This window comes from Lycorma delicatula, chromosome 10 (assembly GCF_047948215.1).
Source record: "Lycorma delicatula isolate Av1 chromosome 10, ASM4794821v1, whole genome shotgun sequence".
NCBI lineage: Eukaryota > Metazoa > Arthropoda > Insecta > Hemiptera > Fulgoridae > Lycorma > Lycorma delicatula.
In genome coordinates this window covers 114,159,822-114,185,692 of record NC_134464.1, presented here as the reverse complement: position 1 = coordinate 114,185,692, position 25,871 = coordinate 114,159,822, and the positions used below count along the sequence as shown (strand labels likewise).

General features: G+C 29.0%; 1 protein-coding gene across 1 annotated transcript in view; it reads left to right on the top strand.

The window, feature by feature from the left end:
* Window positions 1-9,114: 9,114 nt before the first annotated feature.
* Window positions 9,115-25,871, top strand: part of LOC142331578 (uncharacterized) — a 58,812-nt gene continuing 42,055 nt past the window's right edge. Inside the window, exon 1 of the mRNA XM_075377580.1 lies at window positions 9,115-9,414. The gene's annotated coding sequence lies outside the window, so the exon portion shown is untranslated. The remainder of the gene's footprint in view (window positions 9,415-25,871) is intronic.

Sequence of the window (25,871 nt, the reverse complement as noted above, 5' to 3'; positions counted from 1 at the left end):
AGTCAATGAATCTTTAACACCTTTACCATCATTCTTGTTTTTATATTAACTGATGTAGCTGTATAATTTTTAGAAGCAGCGAGAGAATTGATAATCAGGTAGTTAATCAAAATTAGGAAAGCTATTAAACAAATTCCAATCTAAAAATGTGCAAATGATAAACGTTTAGTTCATTAAATTCCCAAATTAGTGCTTACCAAACCTAACTTTGTAATTAATATTAACATACATGCAAATCACATTATTTACTTGCGTACTACTTTTCTTAATAACAAAAGCAACTCTTGAGTGAACTGACAGAATTATAATCAGGTGATATATGAAAAGATGATTCTTCTTCTGTTATTTATAGATGTTACTAATATTTTACTAATGCCATCAAACAACTGGTGTAAGCTTTCTTTCAATATTTCTGATGTGCCTCAATTATTACCAAACCATTTTGTCTTGTAATAAATGTTACAACTGGAAATTATATTAAGAAATCTTTCGATAGCATTTTTTACAATAGGATGGCTTTCAAATGTAGCATTAAGAAACTGTTTACATTCATCAAACTTCAACTGAACATATTTAGTAATTAATTCTAATACATCTACTCCAAATAGTTTAAGTTGATTGATGTAGTCACTCAACGTTTGGTTTTTAAACCGATCAAAATATTGTGCTAATAGTTTTATTAATGATTCCAGTTTGTTTATTGTTGATAGTTTGTTTATTTATCCTACTTATACTGTTGACTAATCTATTTGAGTATTAACATTAAAATTGGAGTACAAATGATTTATATATAAATCCAACCTGATGTTTCTACTATATTATTTTTGTAATTCAACTTATCCTTTTTATTGCTATTATTTCAGAAGTACTATTATAATTCTGTCAAATAAATTCTGTATAATTAATTTCATGAGTTTTTTATCATCATAAATAACAGAATAATTTTTTTGTTTTTTAATTAAATATGATCTAATCAAATTAGGTGAAGTAAAGTTAGGTAGGTGAAGAAAGTATTATTTCAATATGTTTTATTTGTTTTAAAATAATTTATCATTTCTTATTGTTTAAATTAGTCTAAAACTATTAGGGAATGACTTAAGACTCAAACTGTAACAAAGCATGACTAAATTTCAATTAGCACTTACAATAGCATTTTAAAGTGTATTAGTTAAAAAGAAAATTGTTCTAGTGATTTCTTGACACAATGTCAAAAAGTCACTCATGTAAAATGAAGTTTGATAATTTTATAAGACTATGTAAACTTTTTTAACTTTATAAGAGACTTTTTTAAAAAAGAAGGAATAAAAGCCAAAACAATAAATGGAAGCGGCTTATCATTTTAAAGAAACAGTTACAATAAAACATCCTTATCCAAAAAATCAAAAATTAAGACATTAAAAAGCAATAGCTTTGCCTGAAGTCTTAAGCAGTTAAGAAGGCCTAAAAAATTTCTTAGGAAAATCTAGTAAAAGAAAAAAATTACTTTATGAAAAATCCAAAATAAGCTAGTTCAAAGAAATTGAAAAAGTTCTAAAATTATTAAATATTTCCAATGAAATAATTTTTGACAAATAAAACTAGTAGATAAATCTAAACTTTCAAAGAAACAGAAAAGGAAATAATGGAAGAACCTAAGAAGGAGAGAGAAATTAAAGGAAAGAACGAAAGAATTTTATAAAAGAAAGAGGTCAGGACAGGATGCGAGATCCTTAGGAGGTCCAATCACAAACAAAAAAAATAAGAAAAGAAAAAGATTTTCATGAAGAAAATTATTTAGTAAAAGAAGGAAGTTACACTGGTAGAAATGTTTAAATATACATTCTGATCTTAAAATGGATAGCAACTATATCAATGTGCAGTTTCAATTATGATGTGTTTTCTGGGTGGAGGGACAGAATAGTTGCTTTTATTACATATAAATATGTAGGCTGCTTTTAATTACATACAGACGCACTCAGAAACATTTATTGTGTGTTTATAATGGGCACACACACACACACACACACACACACACAAACACAATAAATATATTACATATGTTCATAAATTATAATAAAACTTTAAATAAATTTTCATAAACCACATCTCTACCCACAATGGGGATAATTGAAAAAAGTTTAATGTAAAGAAAAAGGGTTATGACACACCATTTTAAAGAGCATCGAAAAACAAAAGTTTTGACATAAAAAATGATCATACAACTCTCACCAAAATGGAGGCTATTTAATACCTTTCACAGCTAGTTTCAATAGTAGCTTATAAACATAATAAGCGGTGGTTTCATACCACAGAAATAGATTATACTGTAGGCCACTTTTGAAAAACATTAAATGGCTGCCATTTTGATTAGAATTGCTCTAGCCTTATGATTTTATGGCCATTTTTTTATTATTTTTTTAATGCTCTTTAAAATGAGGCATTATAACCCTACCCTTCCCATTAAAGTTTTTTGATTAAATCATATGCCCCTTGAGTGCTTCAAAGTGTGGTGGTCTTATTCTGAATTGTTTTGAGGAAAAGCAATAACTAAATCTTATTTTTCTCTGTTTAAGGAGTAAAAATTTAATTAAGAGTTGTCATACTTGTGAACACTAAATAAATGTGTAATATAGTTGTATACAATCATTTGTCATTTTATATAAGAATGCAAAATTCAGTATTCTAGGTTGCATAGTTTTTCAAGTTAAATGTGTAAATTTTATTCATAAGATATTTTACTTGTTTTTAATATCTAAATGTTATAAAACAAAAAAAGGAAAGAAAAAGAATTAAATAGTTACAATAACAAGTGTAATTTTCTTAAATTAAGTGATTTCGGTCTTTAAATGGAAGGAGGGATTAAAATACTCAATAAGAAAAGTTTTATTCAATATCCAATTAAAAGAAATTTCATAATAACACAGAATTGTAAAAAAACCCAAGAAAAGAATGAGCAGAAGAAAGACAGATGAGTAAAGGAAATGGAAATATATAATATTCTTATTTGAGTGAGGATTGTAAGAGAAGTGGATATTTGTTGAATATATTCTGTCATGTGAAAAATTTTAAATGAACTGCATTTAGAAGAATATGAAGAGGATACATGAAAAAATCGCTGACATATATATATAGATGTAATAATGAAAATTTTCAGTTTAAAAAAAAAAATTACATGTAATGAAAAAACACATGAAACATTATTATACATAATAATATATCCAAAAGGGGGAATTTATACTCAGGCTATGAATAGAAAACATATTTTCACCTTAGAAAGTCTTTTTAAGCTCTACTGCTATAAAATATTAACTTAATACTATAAAAAATATTACAATCAAATATTCAGCAATTCAAATCTACAAATGAATCAGCTCTCAACCACTCTTCCAGTGGTTGGTACTTACTTGAAAGCAAATTATTTTTATTGTGTATTTTTATAAAGTAATTATATAAATTTTATTTTATTTAAATTAAAATAACAAGAATTAAAATATATTAGTTGAAGCTAAAAATAATAATACATACATGCAAATCACATTATTTACTTGCGTACTACTTGTCTTAATATAAAATATTATTATTGAAAGAACTTACCTAGTTCACATGTAGAATTCTTTTCTAAAGGGTTGTTTAGATTCATATAAAATACTTCTGAAAACGCTAATTATAAATAATGAAGTAATATTACTACTGATTCGACAACGTTAATGATTAATAATACTTAGATTAAGTTACCAGAAAAAAATATTACTATGTAAGTTTTGTTTATTTTCATTACATCGCTTTATATAATGGAATAAGCTAATAATATTATAAAAAGTATAATTTTTCATCAATATAATACACATTTTGATACACGTAGTTGTTTTGACGAATTCGGCGCGAACCAGGTGGATGGACGAGTTAATCGAATACATACAGCAACTACGCCTATCTGTTCCATTCACTGTACACAATCACTATCACATTCAGCTATTTTTTTATTTTATACTGTTAGGTTTTTTTTTACTAATATTTCCTTATTAATCTGAATTAATTAGTTTTAATTTTCAAGGTAATAGTTTTTATATTAAAACTATTTTTAATATAATGTATTTTTTAAATGTAATTAATAATTTTATCACACAAAAACAAAAAAAATAATAGGATTTAAAACTAACAGTTCGATTTGGTTCGCTTTTAATCTTCAATTAGAATTGGATTATCTTAAATAAATTTTAATGGTTTTCTGAGGAAAAGAAATTATGACTATTAAAAAAATAATCAGGTATACTTAACTTTGTTGCTTTACAAGTTTACAAGCTGTTAACTGCCACCTTGACTGGAATTAAGTAGCGTTTAATGATTTTGTAGTCTAGGAACTCTTTATAACCTTATTTGAAAATATATAATTTCACATAATAAGTAAATATCCTCGATGAATCGGGAACTAAAAAAAAAAAAAAAATTAATTGGTTCTGAAACTTCTTCAAAATTTGTTGGAAAACAAAATGTTAAATTTCTCAGTAAACAAAACCTATCCATATTTAATTTATTCTGTAGTAAAAAGATTACTTAAATAATGACAATCTACCATCGTTTACGCTGTACTAAATATTTTACGATTCCATTTCAGTGTTTCCGATATGTATGTCCGCTATAGACTAAAAAAGCTACTGGACCGATTTAAGCGCGGGGAAAAAGGAAGAAAGAGAAGAATAGGAAAAGGGAAACAGGGAAAAATCGGAAAAGGAAAAAATCAAAAAAAGGGGACAACGGGAAAAGAAAATTGAAAGGAGTAAAAGAAAAGTAGAAAGAGGAAGGGGAGGGAAATAAGGGAAAGATAAACGGGGTAAATGGAAAAACAACGTGATAAAATGAAAATGGGGAAGGGAAGGGGAAAAGGATAAAATGGAAAGGTTAAATTTTGTGAAGTTCCATAATGGTCATTTTATTAATGCTTTAATCTAACTTTCAATTGTGTTCAATTTAATCTATATTTACTCAAATCTAGCATAGTGAAGCATGCGAGTCTGCTAGTTCAAATTATTAAATTATTTAAGATAAAATACATAAAGAATATTTGTTTTAATAATACGTGATGAAAATAAAAGTTGTTGCCGTGTTGTTTAGCCAGCGTGTCGTTGCTGACACAGTTATTTTCTAAACATTCCTCACTCCAACGGACTACGACGTTCAAGGTTAACAGAGTCTATCACTTTTGTAGATCCCTTACGCAGTAGCAGGATTGACTGTTATCTTATAAAACAAATTAAATAAAGACAAAAATATAAAATAAAACATGCAACTTTACACTGTACTTTCACTTTTAACCGTCTGATGGTTTTTATTTATTTTTGAATTTGTTGTCGCCTTAAGAATTATTTTTATGTGCAAACTAAGAATGAAATATTAAAAAAACCATCTAATTCAAAGCGGAACCCAGTATCTTCAGTTTTTTTAATCTGATTAACCTTTTTATTTTTTTTTTGTTTAACCTCCGGGACTACCGTCAGGTATTGCTTTAGAGGATGAAACGAATTATTTGTAGCGTGTGTTAAAACGGCATGCCTGACCGGGATTCGAACCCGGGACCTCCAGATGAAAGGCGGAGACGCTACCACTCGCGCCACGGAGGCCGACAATGAGGCTAGTTAACCTTTTTTTTTTGTAGCGTGTGTGAAAAATGCCATGCCTGACCGGGATTCGAACCCGGGACCTCCGGGTGAAAGGCCGAGACGCTACCACTCGCGCCTCGGAGGCCGGCAGACTGGTTAACCTGTAGATTTATAAGATTACGTCTAAATTGAAAAACGAGCCCCAGACTTCCAGCGTGGTTCTTTTTACAATTTTTTTATTATCAAATTATTTACAGATGATTCTTACGTAAGTAAAATTTAACTGTGTGAGGAATAAATCGAGTCCGTTTCTAGTATTTATATGAATATAAGCGATCTGAAACAGAAGCATTACGCAAGTAATTCTGTGCGTCAATTTATTAGTTGACGCAGTCAACCGTTATGAACAATGTTTTTTTTTTCTAAAATGATACTCGCGTAACCATATTATGCTACGAAGCTGCGACCTTTCTCCAAGCTGAGTAAAACTCTTCAGACTATGATTAACGTTTTTTAATTGACAATACCCAAATAAGCATTTAACATATGAGCTAGCGTCCATGCCAAGAATCGAACCCAAAACTCTCAGTATATGATTCGGTTGTTCTATTACGGAGGTGACAAAATAGATTAAAAAAACCCCAACAAAATCCGAGATCCGACAAAATTTAATTCCATGTCACTTAATGACTTTCAATATAATTTTTGGATTAAATTGTTTCATTCATTGAGAGCCAAGTATTATTTAAAAACAACGAAATATATTTTAAAAGATCTAAATAAAGTTAAATTAGGCTTTACATGTATAATAAAGTGCATTAATAAATAGATCTGTGAGTGTATGTACGCGCGTACAACATACATTTGATTTGAATATTATAGACGGGCTTAACCGTAAAATATGGAGGTCGACTAGATATAACTGAAATTTAGATATAATACTAATTATTACCTCCTTACATACCATTCCTGGTTTCTATAATCTATGTCATAAAAAATGTGGGTGGGGTGGCTCTGTTATTTACCTTTTTCTACTGATGACTATTAAAGTCATAAAGGACTGCGTTGTTACAAAATTTTCCAGATCCTAACCGGGTAACGAATTCGAAACTTTTAGTCTGGCAAGTAAGAAGCTACCTCTGTAACAGCGTGGAGGTCATGTTACATCTAAAAAAATTAATATATATTTTTTTTAATCCCTGATTTGATATTTAAACAAATAGAGTAATAATTACACAATTGTATATGCGCGCGCATATATACAATTGCGGGTCTGTATTTACATGTACTATATTTTGACCTTGATTACGTATATAAACTGATTATTAGATGTAATTTAAACTGATTTAATTTAAGCTGATTTGGAAGTCGAGAGTTACAGCGTTCAAGTCCTAGTAAAGCCAGCTATTTTTACACGGATTTGAATACTAGATCGTGGATACCGGTGTTCTTTGGTGGTTGGTTTCAATTAACTACACATTTCAGGAATGGTCGAACTGAGACTGTACAAGACTACACTTCATTTACACTCATACATATCATCCTCTGAAGAATTATCTAAACGGTAGTTACCGGAGGCTAAACAGGAAAAAGAAAGTAAAGATGTAATTTTAAAAAAATTGAAAATTTCGTTTTAAGTTCTTTGTGTATGGTTGGCTGTAATAATAATAATAATAATACATCCATTTATAGTTTAAGTGAAAATTTATTCTCTTTAATATTTTATATAATTATAATTTGTGCAGAATTAATAATAAATTTAAAAAATCTGACGTGGACACCGCATGACTTCCTTGTACGCCTATTAAATTGCATATACACATTTTTTGCTGCACTTCATATAAAGTTATTTCATTTGAAAGTGAGTACGATCCTCTAATTTATTAATGAAGTGTTACACAATTGCTGAAATATTCGTTTTTATTCACATCAAATATTCATACAATTATTAATTCAACAATCTTACATGAAATAGTAGGACAGAGTAAAATTCCTTTTATTATTCGTATTACTACATCAGTGTTATTCGTATCTTCGTGAGTTGCTGATTAACAAAAGTTTTAGATTTCTGTTGTGTCGTATAAACAAAAGTTAATAATAATTAAACTATTCCGTTTAGTGAACTCCTGTATACCGGTTACAAATGTTAATTTCGACCTAGCTGTGTAAAATATTCACATTTTATTATTGAATTATTTGCTGAATAATAAAAAATGAAAAAGAAATAATCATACAGGAAAAAGAAAGATAACATGAAGAAATATATCTCAAAAAAAGAGGAAGAAAATGAATATGAAGGGGAAGAAAATGTTTAGAATACGGGAAGAATAACAAAAATTAGGAGAAGATGAAAGATATAAAGAGGAAGAAAATGTTAAAACTAAAGAAACAATAAAAAAAAAAAAAAAGATTGAGAGATGGTAAATATGAAGAGGAAGAAAATGTTAAGACAAGGAAAGAATAAAAATATTAAGAGGGATGATGAATATAGAGAGAAAATTTGAAAAATAGAGAACGTGTACGCTAATTAAGAGCGGAAAAATTATATAAAACGAAAGCAAGATTAAATGATTGGCAACAAAAAACAATTAAACGAAATGATGATCAACTCCGACTTAAGGAGAATATTGTCCGATAATATAAGAGTAATGAACTAAAAAATTAGAATTATTTGCAATTTATTAAAGATCGGACACGTATGCCTCAGTGTATATGTTGTTCTTGTGTGGGACTATTTTTCAGTCACTCTGTAGTTAACTTTAATGTGGATAAAATTAAACAGAAAATTCCAGAATAATTAAACAGAAATTAAACTAGAAAATCCAAAAAATAATACGATTTTAAATTATAATTTTCAATTAATATTAAATAATCAGATGTTTCATCAACATCTATTACATATACAAATACAAGTAATGTGTATATATACGTATACGTATACATGTATATATATCGTATGTAATTCTTATTAAATTATATTTATACTTTTTTAAAGTAACATTTTATTTCACTAATTATTTTTGTCACTTTTTATTTATTATCACTGAATTATTATGTATTGTAATTTTTTTTTACAATCACGGGTTAATTATATATTAAATCAATATATTTAAATTAAAAAAAAAAAAGGTAAAATAAACAAATGGAGATGAAGTCTGATTGAAACCGATGTGCCTTCCCTTTAAGATCAAAATATTTTATTAATTAAAATTTTATTTTTAATTTCGATTGCAATCAAAAAGGGAGGTGCACAACTAGATGTTACAACAGTGCTAAATCCAAAATTTCAACATCCTATGGCTAATCGTTTTTGAGTTATGTGATATACAATCGCACATACATACGCCACGACGAAACTAGTCAAAATGGATTCAGGGATGGTTAAAATGGATATGTACGTTGAAATCTGAAAACCGAAACGTATCGCAATTACAATACTTCTTTTACTTCGTAAAATAAAGTAAAAATAATTTAATATTAGACAACGTATAATGGATGGTCTAATGTAAAAAAAAAAAAAAAACTGATGGTGATTGAAACAGTTTGCGAACCAAATTTTAAATGGAATAATTTTTCATGATAATTTTGTTGTATAAAAGTAGCGGTGGAAGAAGTCTGTCGCTGACGATCGTTGCCGTAGTGAGGCGAAGCATCATGAGAGAAAAAATTAATGAAATCCGGCAACACTGTTGCACTTGTCGGCGGGAAGTCATGGTAGATTACTTATACGCAGTACAATTAGTGCTTCGATGTAACAGTTGTTTAACCTAAACTAATCCCACTTGTATGTCGTCGAATTTGCATATTTCTATTGAGATATTTGTTATTACTGATTAAGGTGAGTTTTATTTTATATTTTTAATATTATTACAATTTTTTATACTATAATTTGCATTTGTTTTATCCTTTGTTTGTATTATTCAAATAATATACGAGTAAATTAAATAATCTTTTTAACAGAAATTCTTTAGTAAAAAGATTAGAATTACTGAAAAGAAACATACTTCAATATAACGTAAATGTAATTCAAGCTACCTTAAATAAAATTTCAGACTCCCAAGATTTTATTAAGTGCAATATTACATCCGAAAACCGTATTTATTCCGTTCTTTTACACACAATAAATAAACTGCATGTCATTGTACTTACTGAATTAATGTCTACTCAAATATTCTGTTTTTAAAATATTTATTAGATTAAAAATGTTAGAACCCAGTTTACACTCATTTGTACAATGAGATATATACAACAAATAATTCATTATGAGTTTTTATATTGTATCATTTTCCATATTTAATTTATCTGTTTTTAAGAATTAAAAAGAAAATCATAAAATTGTTGAAAATGTATATCGGTATTTTTTTAGAGGAAAATGATTTTTAAGAAAAATTTAATGACCTTCCTTAGATCGTTCGGTTGGTAAATTAATCGACTGATATACCGCTAATTCTGGGTTGGAATCCCAGCATCATTCGGCATTCCTTATCAGTCACAAAATATCTCATAACTACTCATAAGTAATAATGTAAACAGAAATTACTCGTAAATTATACGAAGATTAATTTTTCCTTTAAAATATTCGGAACGAGCGTTAAAATATTTAAAATTTTATTCGTAACATTTAAAAAATATTTACCTCAAATTTTTTTAATTGAATTTTCCTTTTAAAGTGTATTATAAGGCACAAAAAAATCGCTTCAGTAGGTGACTGGATCAAACAACCTGCTAACATGTCGAAGGTTCTGGTTTGATTCCAGACACGGGTTCAATAATTCTTCTTATCAGCCATGATTCATCTAGTTAATTATGTGTTTAAGAAGGAATTATACATCGCAAATATATATGAAAAAACTGTTTTTCATTTTGAGGCATTCTGACCGCACTATTAGGTTTTATAGAAAATCTAAAATTATGAAGGATTCTGTGTGATCGGCCTGTTAGATCTTGAGATTATCCAGTATAAACTAATTGTGTAAATTATAATGGTGTAAATTAAATTTAAATCTATGTAGACTGAAATTTTTTTTATTATACATTGTTCGTTATGATTTTTTAAATGAATCTAACAGAAAAAAATCACATTAGTAGTTGGGTTCTATAACGATCGACTGATGTACTGAAGGTCCTGTACTGAAGTTCGATTCTGAACTTGGGTTAGGCATTTTTATATGATTACCATTTCATCTCATTCATTACTTACAATAATAAACGACGCGAAATAAAGAAATTACAAAAAACGATGTTTCTTTAGCTGATCAAAGGAGCACTGAAATTAAAAAAAATTTAAGTAGCAAAATTTATCGATGTACTCTTATTTTCTAAATAAAATTCTATATGTTTAATTTTTTATTACTAAAAACGATTTTTCCCCTTAAAAACAAATTTAAGCGAAAAGGACGATTACAGTGGTAGTTCAATTGCTAGAAAACCGACTAAAATACTGAAGGTTCTCGGTTTGATTCCAAGCATAGGTTTGCCTTTCCTCAACAAATCAAGATCTATATAAATAATTACGCGTAAGTAAATACTTTCACAGGAGTTATAAATTTAAAAAGTACGTAATTTCAACAGAGGATTGGAGACCTTGTTTTCAGTTCGATTCCCAGCTTGTGTTCTTTTTTTGCGGCTATTTATCACATTGGATCTCATTAACTACGCAGAAATAAAATTTAACTTAATGTTTTTTTTTAATAATAAATGGGTATAAAAAAGACTAGATCGCTGAAGGGAGATTTGCAGAATACTGAAATTCCGATATTAGAAATAAATTATTTTTATTTAAAAAAAAATAAATTAAAGAATAATTTTCGATTAAAAAAGAAGGTATGTTTTTCGCAAAAAGAAAATTAGAGACCGGATCCTGGGTTCGAATTCAGCTTGTGTTCATTAACTACTCAAAGTCATTGTGTTATTATAATAAAGTCTGTAGAAAGCGTAGGATCACTAAAAAAGGGTATACTATAATAAATAAATTTTAAGGTACTGCATTTCTGAATCAGATAATGAACTATTTTCTAGAAATAAGTGAATTAATATTATAATGTTCAGGTCATTGCTTTAAAATTAAACGAATCGGGAAGGTATGAATAATCGATTATAAAATATATATTTATTTCCAAAATAATTACTTCCATCCAAACATTTAAACGAAATTTTGGTTAATAAAAATAGCTTTCTTTTTAGATAATTACAATTACTTAGGAATAGAAAACAACTCTAGTATTCGGACAAATGAGAATTAGGAGTGCGGTTAATTGGGGCACCTAATTAAATATTATAATTAATTGAATCTCGTGCATTAAAAGTGATTAAATACGATGTCTGGAGTTTGCCATTTAAAAAAAATTATTTTTGTCCAGATAAATGTTTTTGTGTGTAGTTGCACAGCTTGGGTTATTAATCCAAGGATATCAGATTCGAATCCTAATCGTATTCATTAAAAATGATTTATATTAATGTACATGTATAATTTACAATTTTTAGCTATATCTACGTATACCGCTCTCTACCCGTCTCGATCGAAAAATAAAGCTAATCAGCAAACCGGTTAATTAAAATACTTATCGATTCCTCTACTGTTCCGTTCACAAATGTTTTTTCTGTATTTATCCCCGTAGGCTGCTCCTTAATAAAAATAAAAATTATAGGAAAGTAATTTGGAAGTGTAGGCAGGCCACGTTTGGAATATGTAAAACAAATTGTTAGGGATGTAGGATGTAGAGGGTATACTGAAATGAAACGACTAGCACTAGATAGGGAATCTTGGAGAGCTGCATCAAACCAGTCAAATGACTGAAGACAAAAAAAAAAAAAAAAAAATTTGGAAGTCATAAAGGTTTTATAGGCATTTTACTAAAAATGAATTAAACTTTCAAAATTAATGATGCCTCTGTCAATAGCATTTTATGGAGACTGATGCATATCATTTTATTAGCATCTTCAAAAATTATATTTTATACATTTTTTATTATTTTCATTTGAAATAAAAAAAAAAATAAATTGTACTTAATCGTATTATTTTTTATCTCTATATCTATCCAAGGTATGATTAGGCATAAATGTGCCGCAGGGTTGAACATAGAGCAACCCCGTGCGAAGTTAGGACGGTAACTAATTGTCTTAGACTGCATCTTAAACAAAAAATAATGTTACTGCCTTTTTTACCTCATACGAGCGCGGGAACGCATGCGCAGGTAAGGAGTATTTCAGACCTGTTTACTTCCTTGTACAAAGTAAAGGAAGTATTGTAATCACGAAAAATTTCAGTTTTCAGATTTCAACGGAAATATCCATTTTGACCGTCCCTGAATCCATTTTGACTAGTTTCGTCGTGACGTCTGAACGTACATATATATCTCGCATAACTCAAAAACGATTAGCCGTAGGATGTTGAGATTTTGGATTTAGGACTGTTGTAACATCTAGATGTGCACTTACCCTTTTGATTGCAAACAACTGAACCGAAAGTGTCCAAAAAAGCCCAAAATCCAAAGAAATTTGGATTTTGGACATTTTCTTAACTGTAATAATAAGCCCTCATTGAGAGCTTTTCAATGACATATCATAAGTGGTACTTATTTTTATTGGTTCCAGAGTTATAGTTAAATAAAGGTTTAATTAGTGACATATTTGGATCTTACAAGGGGAAGGCACATCGGTTCGAATCAGACTTCATCTCCCTTTTTTTAATTTCTTTTTATTTAAATATATTGATTTATTAATAATTATTAACCACTATGATTGTGATTATTAACACAGTGATTATAAATAAAAAAAAAATTACAATAAATAATTCAATAATAACAAAAAATATATATATATGAAAAAAAATCAAAAAATTCTTTATTAAAGAATTAGAGGATCGTATCTCACTTTCAAACGAAATAAGTTTAAATAAAATGCAGCAAAAAATGTGTATATGTAATTTAATAGACGTGAAAGGAAGTCACGTTGTGTCCACATCAGATTTCTTTTTTAAATATGACACTGAGGTAGTTTAATATTTTCGTACGTAAAAATTAACTGAATTCGGATCCAGAACCTTTTGGATATAAGTCAATTTCGTGATACATTTAATCTGATTAAGTAAAATGAAATGTACATTGTTTTGTCAACCAGAACGGTAGTAATAAAAAATAACCAGAAAATTGAGTCCTGCTGCCATTTCAATATGTATTATTCGTTGATTGTTAGTTAAGCATGTCAATTGACCTGACAATTTCTAATGCAGTAAATTTTCTCTAAAAAAAGTATTCTTCCCGTACATTTTTTGGGTCGGTGAAATCAAAGAATGGATCTGTGATGTACAAAAAGTATTTTGTTAAGTTTTTGGAGGGCGCGCGCACACACAATATTTTTAATGTAACTCTTACTCGTATTTATTGTTAAAACAGTGAGGGTGGCGTTGCATCTGAAGTTCGTCTGAATTCCGTTCTTTTTATACATTAAATAATTCTAGGTTCGATTTCCGGTTACGCTTGGCATTTATTATCACAATTCATAACATGAAAAAATAAAAATAAAAAAAAACAATGTAAAAAAATGCGTGATAGTAACTGACGTTTGTCGGCCTCCGTAGCGCGAGTGATCGTGTCTCGGCCTTTTATCCGGAGGTCCCGGGTTCGAATCCCGGTTAGGTATGTCATTTTCACACGCTACAAAATTGCCATTTGATCTCATCCTGTGAAGCAATACATAACGGATGCCCTGAGTAAATGAAAAAAAAAATCTATACTTTGTATGTTGTCAATACGAGTAAAATAAATTAATAAAAAAAAAAAAAAATACTAGTTATAAATATTCGTTTAATTTAGTGAGAGATAACTTTTTAAATCATACTGCAATCTTCGACATAACTGCTCGCCGACGCGCTGTCTACAATTCCCGCCTTGACATGACACGTTTAACCTTGAACGGAGTTCAAGGTTAAACTACAATGCCGTCCCGTACACCACTGCGTAAAACACATTTTAACTATAATAATTATTTACGAGTTATAACGCTGAATAAAATAAACCGTTCGATTCATTTCTTTCTCATACACCGGCTTTTTATTTATTTATTTATTTTTTTTATAAATTTTTATTTATTTATTTTTAAAATTTTTATTTATTTATTTTTAAAAATTTTTATTTATTTATTTTATATTTTAAATACACGTATAAGCAGCGTGGATGTAAGATGTGTCGAAGCCGATAATATCGAACCTTGGTTCTTCAATATGTTTTTTTTTTTTTTTTAAGTAGGTTTAAATAAATTTAACTGTTTGGAGACCAAATTGATTCCAAACGACGTGTTTTATAAATATTACAAATGCGATTGTTTTTTTGAAATTTGATTATGATATGAAAGCCGAACCCAGGATCTTCCACTTAAGATTTTTTTAATAGTGATACTCGGATATTCATTACGAATAGAACTACAGCCTTCGCTGCGGTGAAAGAAGTGAAGGTGTCATTTGTACGACTGAACATCATTTCCGTTTCCGTAGGTTAGTACATTGTTACGCGACAACATATATTAGCTAAGTAAAGAATCTAACGGAAAACGGCTTCTTCCTAATTCTCCTTAGCGAATTCACTAGCCGTAACTCGATAACAAACTGTTTTTTCGGATATATGTTTGTACGAACCTTTCTTCTTAATTTCAAGCTCTCGTATCGGTTCCCAAACTATTTCTGTTTCCTCCTAAATCATCTTGTGTATAAATATATATATTTAATTGCATAAATTAAAATATAAAAAAAAATTACACGATGCGACGATGAATTTGAACGTTTAAAAAATTGAGATGGGATTACTCTCCTCTCACAGTGAAAAATATAATTTTTGTTATTTTATGAAATAATTTCATAGAATCGTACATAAAAAATATATCAGAGATTAAAATTTAGTTTGATTTGTCTATATTTATTCCTTATAATATTTAAAAGAACTATGATTAGGTAGTTATAAATATGCTGGAGGTTGGAAATTGAAAGCACCCTTGAGAAGTTAGGTCCGATAACGAAATTATTACTACAGTGCATCTTCGGTAAGGAATTTCATGATGTTTCTACCCCTCAAAATTTTCGCGCGCCCATATGCACCCAAGAGAGAAGGAGAGAGGGAGAATTCTCACGCTGTTTGAGGTAGACTGAGGTTTAAAAGAGGGGATGATGCTTTGCGATGTTACATTTATTTTTCAAGAGCGACTCCTATTTTTATAATTGTGTTCTCTAAATAAGTTTTCATACTAAATTCTTACAGTATTTTGAATTTAATTTTATTCTCTTGTGAAATATTAAATTTCGTTATTTTAATTTCATCCACTTCATATTTCTCGCTCGTTAAAATGCACGTGTAGGATATTACGAGGTCGTATTGTAAATAAAATTGGAAAAATTTGATCTGTTTATTTAATATTATAATGTTTGTTTATATATTACTTTACAAAACGGATAAACGTTATCGTAATATTTTTATTATACCTATTAAAATTAAAGGAAATTAATTATTATTTTAATAAAATGTAATTCCTATAAAATAATGGACTAATCTTTATTTAATTTAATTATGTCAGATGTATATATAAGAAAAAAGGACTACATAATTATTAACTCTCATACCAATAATGACCGTTATGTTAAGGGTTATATTTGAATTGTCCGACAATAGACGCGAAGGAAGACAGCTGGCCGTTCTGTTCACCACCCCCCTCTCTTGACTCACACCATCTTCGCATTAGTCATCGACTGACAAATCTTTTAACTTGACACGTCATGCAGCTACCACAAAAAATAAAAAATAATTACCTCTAAAATTTTTCTTTACAAAATACTCCTCCATCAGCGTATGATCCATACAATTTTATAAATTATCATATTTGTCATCGGCTATTGAAGTATTTTTTTGTATTTATTAAAATATTTATTACTATAAAAAAAATATTTTATTTATTTAAATTATTTATTTTATTTAAATTTTTATTTATCATTAAACAATTTGTTTTAATCACAATCTTATTATTTTTTTTTAAATTAGCGCAAATGATGTATTTTCAATAAATTAAATAAAATTCTACCTTCAAAACACAAGAGAGTGATGAAGCTTTCTATTATTTAATCAAATGTAATGTTTCATCTTGATAGAACTATACGTGTACATGTCTTCATCAGTAATGCAAGAATTCACACGTACACGTACATGCAGCGCGCAAAGGGAGAAATCTGTTACCAGATAATTACAATTTTTACTTTTTAATTTTTATTAAAATAACGTTTATTTCTTAGCAAATGTTATATATTCATAAATATATGCATGGAAACATCAGAATATTTAATTTACTAAACAATTTACACGAATCACATTTACCGGTACAAAACAAAGTTCTGGTAGCCCATTTTAGTATATTTTTTTACCTTTTCAAGTAATCACAAAACATAGTATTATATTTTAGACAAGATATACATAAAGGTAATAAATGATAACGATGATACAAGATTAGCATTTTATTAAAACAGACTCGCTTGTAAATGAAATCGGTTTAGTCATCTCATGAAAATTTGGTACGTATTTAGACGGTTCAAACATTTTACATAATGTACAACAGAAAATGTTACTATTAAAGGGAATAATATTTATGTAATTAGCAATGTTATTTCTTACTGAGAAGTGGATCGCACAAACTTTAACCATATTTAAAGCTAAAGTTAGGATTTGCATGGCGGGTCGGTAACTTTATGTAAGAATTCAATTTTCACGATGAGGTTTACAAAGTTTTATTCTGTTTTGCTTGATCTGTCTGAAAATTGTCCGGAGTGCTAGGTGGAAGAGACCACCCAACATGTATTGTTTTTCCGCGCGATTCTCCATAGAGCGTAGAGAGATGCTCGGCAACCTGAGACGTGAGTACATGTTCCGCCCTAGGTGGAGGTTAGTCGGTAGTGCGCAGGAATACATACGCCCTTGCATGATGAATGTAACAAGGTGTAGCATTGCGCACAGTATTCGGCGCGCATGCGTATATTCTACCGGGTTATTTGAACATATAAGTAAGGGATTTTGGGACAAAAGTTTTTAGTTGTACACAAATTTTACAAAATTTTAAATACATGATAATGATTAAACGAGCTAACAATCGAATATTTATTTATGATTATTCACTTTCAATATGAATTAGTATTATTTGGTACTGATAAAGTTGTAATATTTATTAAAAATAATAACAAATTTTTTTTTAATAATCCTTAATAAAAATAAATATTTTATACAAGTCTATTGATTCTTAAGAGTATTGAAATTGATTGTTAATTAAGATAAAATTCAAAATAGTGAATGAAAACCTAAACAAACAAACAGGGGACATCTTATGAAGTGCAACTGACACTTACTCTTCTTGTAGCGTGTGTGGCTCTATGGTAACGACTCCTTTTGCTATTCATGGGGTTCGGTATCGAATCACCGATAATTTTTTTTTATGCTCATAAAATATTTTTTTTACTAATATTATTTTCCATTTATTATGTGAAACTATTTAATGCTGTTAAAATGGAAAATCAACTAAATGGGAGATAACTTATTTCAAAATGTTATAACTAAAGATCCGATATTATATATTTTGGTCGATCTTCGGAATTTGATGATTTTTTAGTTTAATTAAAATTATTATCGCAAAACAATTTTTGAAAGAAATTGCTTTTAATAATCTAATTTACACGGGAAAATGAGATATTACTTATTTTTTTACGGATACCAAAATGAATATTACTTTATAATACTGAAATAAAAATAAAATAAAAAGTTGTTTAGTGAAAAATAATTTTATATTCGATAAACATATTTTTCTAATGAGTCAAATGAAATGCAAGGGATTTTCTAGGTAAACCATTTTAAACGCGTGCAATAAAAAGAACAATTGCAAAAGGGTCGGTTTTGGTTTTTATGTTAATAAAAACTATTTTATTTTCTATTTCATATAAAATGTTTCCATTATATTTTCATTTTGAATTAAATTTTTTTTTTGTCTTCAGTCATTTGACTGGTTTGATGCAGCTCTCCAATATTCCCTATCTAATGCTAGTCGTTTCATTTCAGTATACCCTCTAAATCCTACATCCCTAACAATTTGTTTTACATATTCCAAACGTGGCCTGCCTACACAATTTTTTCCTTCTCCTGTCCTTCCAATATTAAAGCGACTATTCCAGGATGCCTTAGTATGTGGCCTATAAGTCTGTCTCTTCTTTTAACTATATTTTTCCAAATGCTTCTTTCTTCATCTATTTGCCGCAACACATCTTCATTTGTCACTTTATCCACCCATCTGATTTTATAACATTCTCCTATAGCACCGCATTTCAAAAATCTTTTCCTGACATTTAAATTAATTTTTGATGTAAACAAATTATATTTCTTACTGAAGGCTCGTTTAGCTTGTGCTATTCGGCATTTTATATCGCTCCTGCTTCGTCCATCTTTAGTAATTCTACTTCCCAAATAACAAAATTCTTCTACCTCCATAATCTTTTCTCCTCCTATTTTCACATTCAGCGGCCCATCTTTGTTATTTTTACTACATTTCATTACTTTTGTTATGTTCTTGTTTATTTTCATGCGGTAGTTCTTGCGTAGGACTTCATCTATGCCGTTCATTGTTTCTTCTAAGTCCTTTTTACTCTCGGCTAGAATTACTATATCATCAGCAAATCGTAGCATCTTTATCTTTTCACCTTGTACTGTTACTCCGAATCTAAATTGTTCTTTAACATCATTAACTGCTAGTTCCATGTAAAAATTAAAAAGTAACGTAGATAGGGAACGTCCTTGTCGGACTCCCTTTCTTATTACGGCTTCTTTCTTATGTTCTTCAATTGTTACTGTTGCTGTTTGGTTCCTGTACATGTTAGCAATTGTTCTTCTATCTCTGTATTTGAACCCTAATTTTTTTTTAAATGCTGAAGATTTTATTCCAGTCTACGTTATCGAATGCTTTTTCTAGGTCTATAAACGCCAAGTATGTCGGTTTGTTTTTCTTTAATCTTCCTTTTACTATTGATCTGAGGCCTAAAATTGCTTCCCTTGTCCCTATACTTTTCCTGAAACCAAATTGGTCTTCTCCTAACACTTCTTCCACTCTCCTCTCAATTCTTCTGTATAGAATTCTAGTTGAGATTTTTGATGCACGACTAGTTAAACTAATTGTTCTGTATTCTTCACATTTATCTGCCTCTGCTTTCTTTGGTATCATGACTATAGCACTTTTTGACTATGACTCATGACTATAACACTGAATTAAAATAATTAAAGTTAATTATCTTGTGAACCGCTCTGTATCTAATAGTACATTAATAATTAATTCAAGGTAAATTGTTTATTAAGAAAAATTATTATATTGTTAAGAAATAAACGAAATTAATCATTCAGATCATAATTCTCGACTCCACATACAGTCAATTAAATTTTTTTACAAAATAAACAAAAAAACCTACACTCCATATTTATTTGGAAGTGCGTGTACACGCACACGTGAGTTTGGCACTTCCTATTTATAAATATTAGAGTAAAAATCCACATTTCGACGCCAATTTTCATATACGTCAATAAATTTTATATTTTTTTGTTTCAAAAGTTTGTTTATTTTTGATAATTCTGCCTTTAATTACATTGATGTATTGCTTCTGTTTCTGCGCCAACCGCATAAACGAATTTAAACATCATGGCGGGAAAAGGATTTTGGGACGAGCCACTGCGCAACGCTAGGTGTGCGACACTTTGTTACTTTCATCATGCGCCCTTGTTTGTAACTGGGGGAACCTGTTAGCGAGCCCGACACTGCTTAGGCGCCCGTAAATGGGGTTCCTACACGACTAATCATTAATTAGTCGTGCTTAGTGCGTATCGTAAGTTGGTTAATTTGTATCTATAATTATAAGCGGTAAACGTTTTTGTTATTATTTATATCACCCGATATTACCATTTCCATTTATTTATTATACAAATATACTCATAATTTAACCAAATTCCAGTCTACGTTATCGAAAGCCTTTTCTAGGTCTATAAATGTCAAGTATGTTGGTTTGTTTTTCTTTAAACAAACCGTTTTTGCTTCAATCATATATTTTGAATATGAATCGTACAATATTATTTCGCACTACGTAGTGCTTACAGAAATCTAATTCTGCCTTTCTATATAACAAATTACCCTTCAAATTACAACGTGAAAACCTTGAAAATATTTAAAAACGTACCCAAAAACCAATTTTGGTTCCTCTAACTCCGGTTTATGATAACCGATTCGCCTGAAAATCATTAGGGATCTATTTCCAACAGGTTTACATCACCCCCATCAAGTATCATAAAAATTGGTTTAAATTTTCGTATGGTAGAGCGGATGAAAAAATCTTATAACTGTATATAAACGTTGCAGAATTGTTTTCAGGAGACTCCAAATCGTACAGAAAAGTTTGTTTCCTTTCACCCACCGACATTCTCTTAGAAAATCTGAGCAGTAGCAGTACTGCAATAACAGTAGCAATAGCGATTTCTATAAATTCTTGGTAAATCCGCTATTTTCAAGTTCTCCGTAGTAGGGTTTGTAAAAGTAGATGCGGGATGCGTTTTTCCATTATTATACGATCGTCAGTGATAAAGCAAAAATTAATAAATGTACTAATAAGTATAAAAACACATATCCGAAAACATTATCTAAATTGTAATTAAAAAAAAAAATTGATTGATTTTTTGATATGTGCAGATTAATATATGCACGTATCAAATGTAACAATATATTCAAGGATACGTATACAGGCTACAATTTGTTTCCAGAAGAATAGTTTTTTTTATAAAAATATGGTAGCATAATTTTTTTATGTGAATTACATTTATTTTCTATTGTAAATTATCGAATAGATTATAAATTTTTACAACTACAGTCGCTTCTGTGTTTCCTTTAAAGCAAAGTCTTTTGATCTGTTGCTCTCTCTCTCTCTCTCTCTCTCTGTGTGTGTATGTTTGTATGTGAGAGGGATAAAAACAAAAAAAGAAAGGCAGCTGCAGTATAGTTGTTAATTTTACTTTTATAATTACAGAAAAAAAACATGTCTTATCCTATGGTCAAGAGTATAAAATAAAATCTGTGTTGTTTTGATGGTAATATTTAAAACAAAAAATGCCGTTTAGTTAATGTTCAAGGACAAAAATGAGTACGTGCTATAACAAATAAGATACACACACCACAGCTTACAATAAAAAACATAATGTTGGAGGGGAGGGGGTAAAATGACAAACGAATAAGTGGGAGATAGACAGACAGACGTGACTCAATAGACACTCGTTTAATCTTTTTAACTGTTTTACTGTATTGTTCAGCTTTGTAAGGAAGAAATAAATCAATCCTCGTTTTATATTATTTTAAAAGTTGGCGTACACGAGTGCACGTATTATTACTCACATGCACACGTATTATTAAATAAATTAAAAACTGTCCCATTACAATAAAAAAAAGATTATCAGTAAATCAAATAAATATTTACGCACGGTTTTAACTTTATCTTTCAACAGCGATCAACAGCTGACTGCTAAAACCATACTAAGCGAATTTGAATTTTTCGAATTTCTTCAAATGTTTTAATAAAGTGTATTTTATGAATAATATATTCTAAGGTATTCAATTAAAATAAAAAAAAAAAAAAAAAAAAATATTATGTCTGGAAAATAATTTATAACCAAATTCATTTTATATTTACCAATTTTAATTGATATTAATTGATCAAATAATACCGTTTTCCGTCTTAGAGAACATAAATTATTCTCTTTATTAAATTTTCTTTCTTACTTTTTCTAATTGAAAATATAAATATCGGTGTATAAAACGAAAGTTCAGTTCTGTAAATTACTATTCAAAAAACAAATTTGTTAATTTTTAACTAGATTAGCAATTCTGATGACGTAATGTTTTTATTAAATAATATTTTAATGTAGGTAAAAAGTAAATAAAATCATATTGAAATTAGATTCTAATTTTTATTTTAAAGTATATATTTCAAATTCAAATTTATATTTTAAACAAGGGGTTTAGTCACGAGGGAGTTGTTAGAGCGAGTAAACAATTGTAATATTAATAACTAATAACCACTCATTGTAATACTAATAACCACTCAGAAACACCGAAAAGTAATTAAATTATTTTTGAATTATTTTAAACTCGCACCAAATCCCTCAAACGAGTCGCTCGAGTCTCGAGCAAGTAAACTCCTCTAATATCACCGACCAATCAGAAACACAGAAAAGTAATAAACTTGTTTGTAAATCTTATAACGTCGTGCCAGTTAAGAGACATCTCTCAGTCTCGTCAAAATAGCTTACCTTTATGCGTGTCGTTTGTTTGATAACTGAACAATTGTCTAGAAAGGAAAAACCACACAGTCTAGGACATTATTTTAAAGTGAGGAACATTTATTTTATTGTATGCAACATAGTTTTTTTTTTTAATATATCGGTTTAAAATTAAATATTTATTTTTTCATTTATTGTTTGATGAAAACTAAATTAAAATTTCAACATGGTTTTTAATAGCACGTTGCTAGAATTTATATGATCAACTTTTTTTAAATGTAATCTCGTTTTTAATGACGTTTTTAAATTTAAAATCTATTCTAGTTAAATAATAAACTTCCAGTTTACAAAATTTGTTCTAATCAAAAAAAGAAGGGTGATTTGATTTTTTTATTTTTTATTTGATGTGATACATCAATATGGAGAAATTTTTGTATAAAAATAATTTATCAATTTTATGTATGAACTAAAATGAATTTTATAAAGGATAGGAGTATAAAATGTCTTTCATGTTTTCTATAATTTTATAGGAATTGCCTAATTTTTATATTACATCTAAGATACATTATTTGTATAAATAGTAAATATAATTTATGTGTATTGAATAGGTCTGTTTTTCTTTTGGCTACCATTAATGGCCTACTGAAAATAAGTACAAATATCTTTATATAATGACTATCTCACAGGAACTATCTTAATTTTACTGTTTTATGGATTGAATATTATAATTATTATTCCTGAAATAGGAAATATTTTTTTAAAAACTGTATTAAAAGAGAAAAATGTATTTTAATTCCTTTTTAATTAGGAAAACAACAGTAATGTGCAGTTCTATATCATATTTAAAATACACTCATTCTTTTTTAGTTAGTATACTTTATTTACATTTTATTTTACACAGTAAAAAAGGTAAATAAGTTTAGAAATGCTAGTAACTGATCATGAACACCAGATCCAGTGGAATGTTGCCTAATGTAGCCCTTGAGAATGTGGGTGTCTTGTTCATTAGGTTAATGAATTATTTGGAATTATTGCTACATAAAATTAATCATAGTTGAAGTTTTAATTTTGTATAATTTGTTATTTTATCTTTCTTTTCAGATTATAAAAATTGTCTTTCCCCGCTAGAAAAATCAGAATCTTTTTTTAAACAAAATTGTTGAACCAAATATTACTAGACATTCACACATTTTCAGATCTACAACATTCAATTTCTTTCTTCTATGATTCTCTAGAAAATTCTAGAAATAAATGCCAATTATCTTTTGTACTAATATTTGTCATTATTGCAGATATATTCATTTATTTCTCAAGATTTTATAATGATAAGCAATTATCTTGGGTATCATGAGTTATATGACCAACACTATAAATATCTGTCCATGTTCGGTTATGAAATAACCAAATAAATATACATATATATTTATTATTATAAGACCCACCAAACTTAGCCTACACTTGTTATGCTCGCTAAAATTGACTAGCAAGTGAAGCGAGTGTAGGTTAAGTTAGGTTAGATTATATTTCTACTTAACGCATGAGACCTATTATCTTTTATTTTAATTAAAGATAATTTCAAATTTATTTTTGTTTCTTATGTTACTTTCTTATGTTTCTTTTTGTTTCTTATGTTACCGGATCTGATCTCCAAGGTTAGTAGCCCTGGAGTGGGTGTGTACCCCAGCGGCTAGCCTTGCTACAGAAAGGATAATTTCAAATGAATACACTTGAACACCAATCGTGGCAGAGGGTGCACGTAAATACCCTCGTTTAGAAACCTTCGATTCGCCTCAAGCAAAGAGGAAAAAGAGTAAGGAGTCAGATAAAATCAAGAAAGATGCTGACAGAATCAGTAGAGAATTGAGAAACTTGTTGTTTGGAAACAATGTTCCCAAACTAAGATTTTTAATTAAAGGAGAATGGAAACTTCCAAAAGGTCAGTCCATTCTTAATCGCTAGAGAGATTGCTAATTGTGCTGATGGTCCCGTTAAAGAAATCCGGAAGACTTTTAATGGATTGCACGTCGAAACTATTAACGACAGTCAATGCCAGAAAGTCCAGGCATTGAAGAAGATCGGTGAATTTGCTGTATCTATGTAACCGCATAGCACCCTTAACACATGCAGAGGAGTTGTTGTTTGCCGCGATCTTCTAAACTGTACAGAAGAAGAAATAGTACAGGAAATGTCGAGTCAAGGAGTGATTCAGTGTCACTAATGACCAAAGTAGTCGATGCCCCTAAAAACCTTAAAAAAAAAAAAATAATAATGTAATTAATAACTCGATTACACCTTGAGGAGTTAAATGTAATCGTATTGTATTTCTGTTTATCGCTGCCACTCTCTATGAATGCTGAATCAGTTTCCATGAAATATTTATTAAATTATTCTTACTGTGTTTATGTCACCAATGGGGATCATGATTTGAAACAAAACAAAGTAGCAGTCATTTGGTTGCAAGTTTTCCCTGTTACACGCATCAAAAACTTTATTTTGACATTTGTAGCTTACTTCTATCTTTACTACTTATTTGAACCTATGTTCCTAATTTTTATGTCAAGATCAGTGACTAGTATGATTTACAGGCAGTTAGAAATCTAAAGGCACGTATCTGTGCTTCAACAACTCTTATAAAGAATGTTTGAAATGGCTCATCTTTTGTATTCTTGCCCCTTAAACCTTCTACTTTCTGTAATGACTGTATCCAAATATATGCATTCCTTTTACATTGCACCAATTTGTATACACTATTAGCTTGAATATATTTGTACTAATTTCTATATTCCAGGTGTCCAGTACCCCTTGATTTTCACAGTGTCCATATTATGAAGCCAGTAGCAAGTAATGTTCAAGATGGTATTTCTTCCTTATCTTTTTGCTTCAATCTTTTTCTTATATCATCCATAGCTGTTAAAATAGCAACAAAGTTTACTATTTATAAGGTGTGGAATATTACTCTCCTGGACTAAAGTTTGTGAAATCC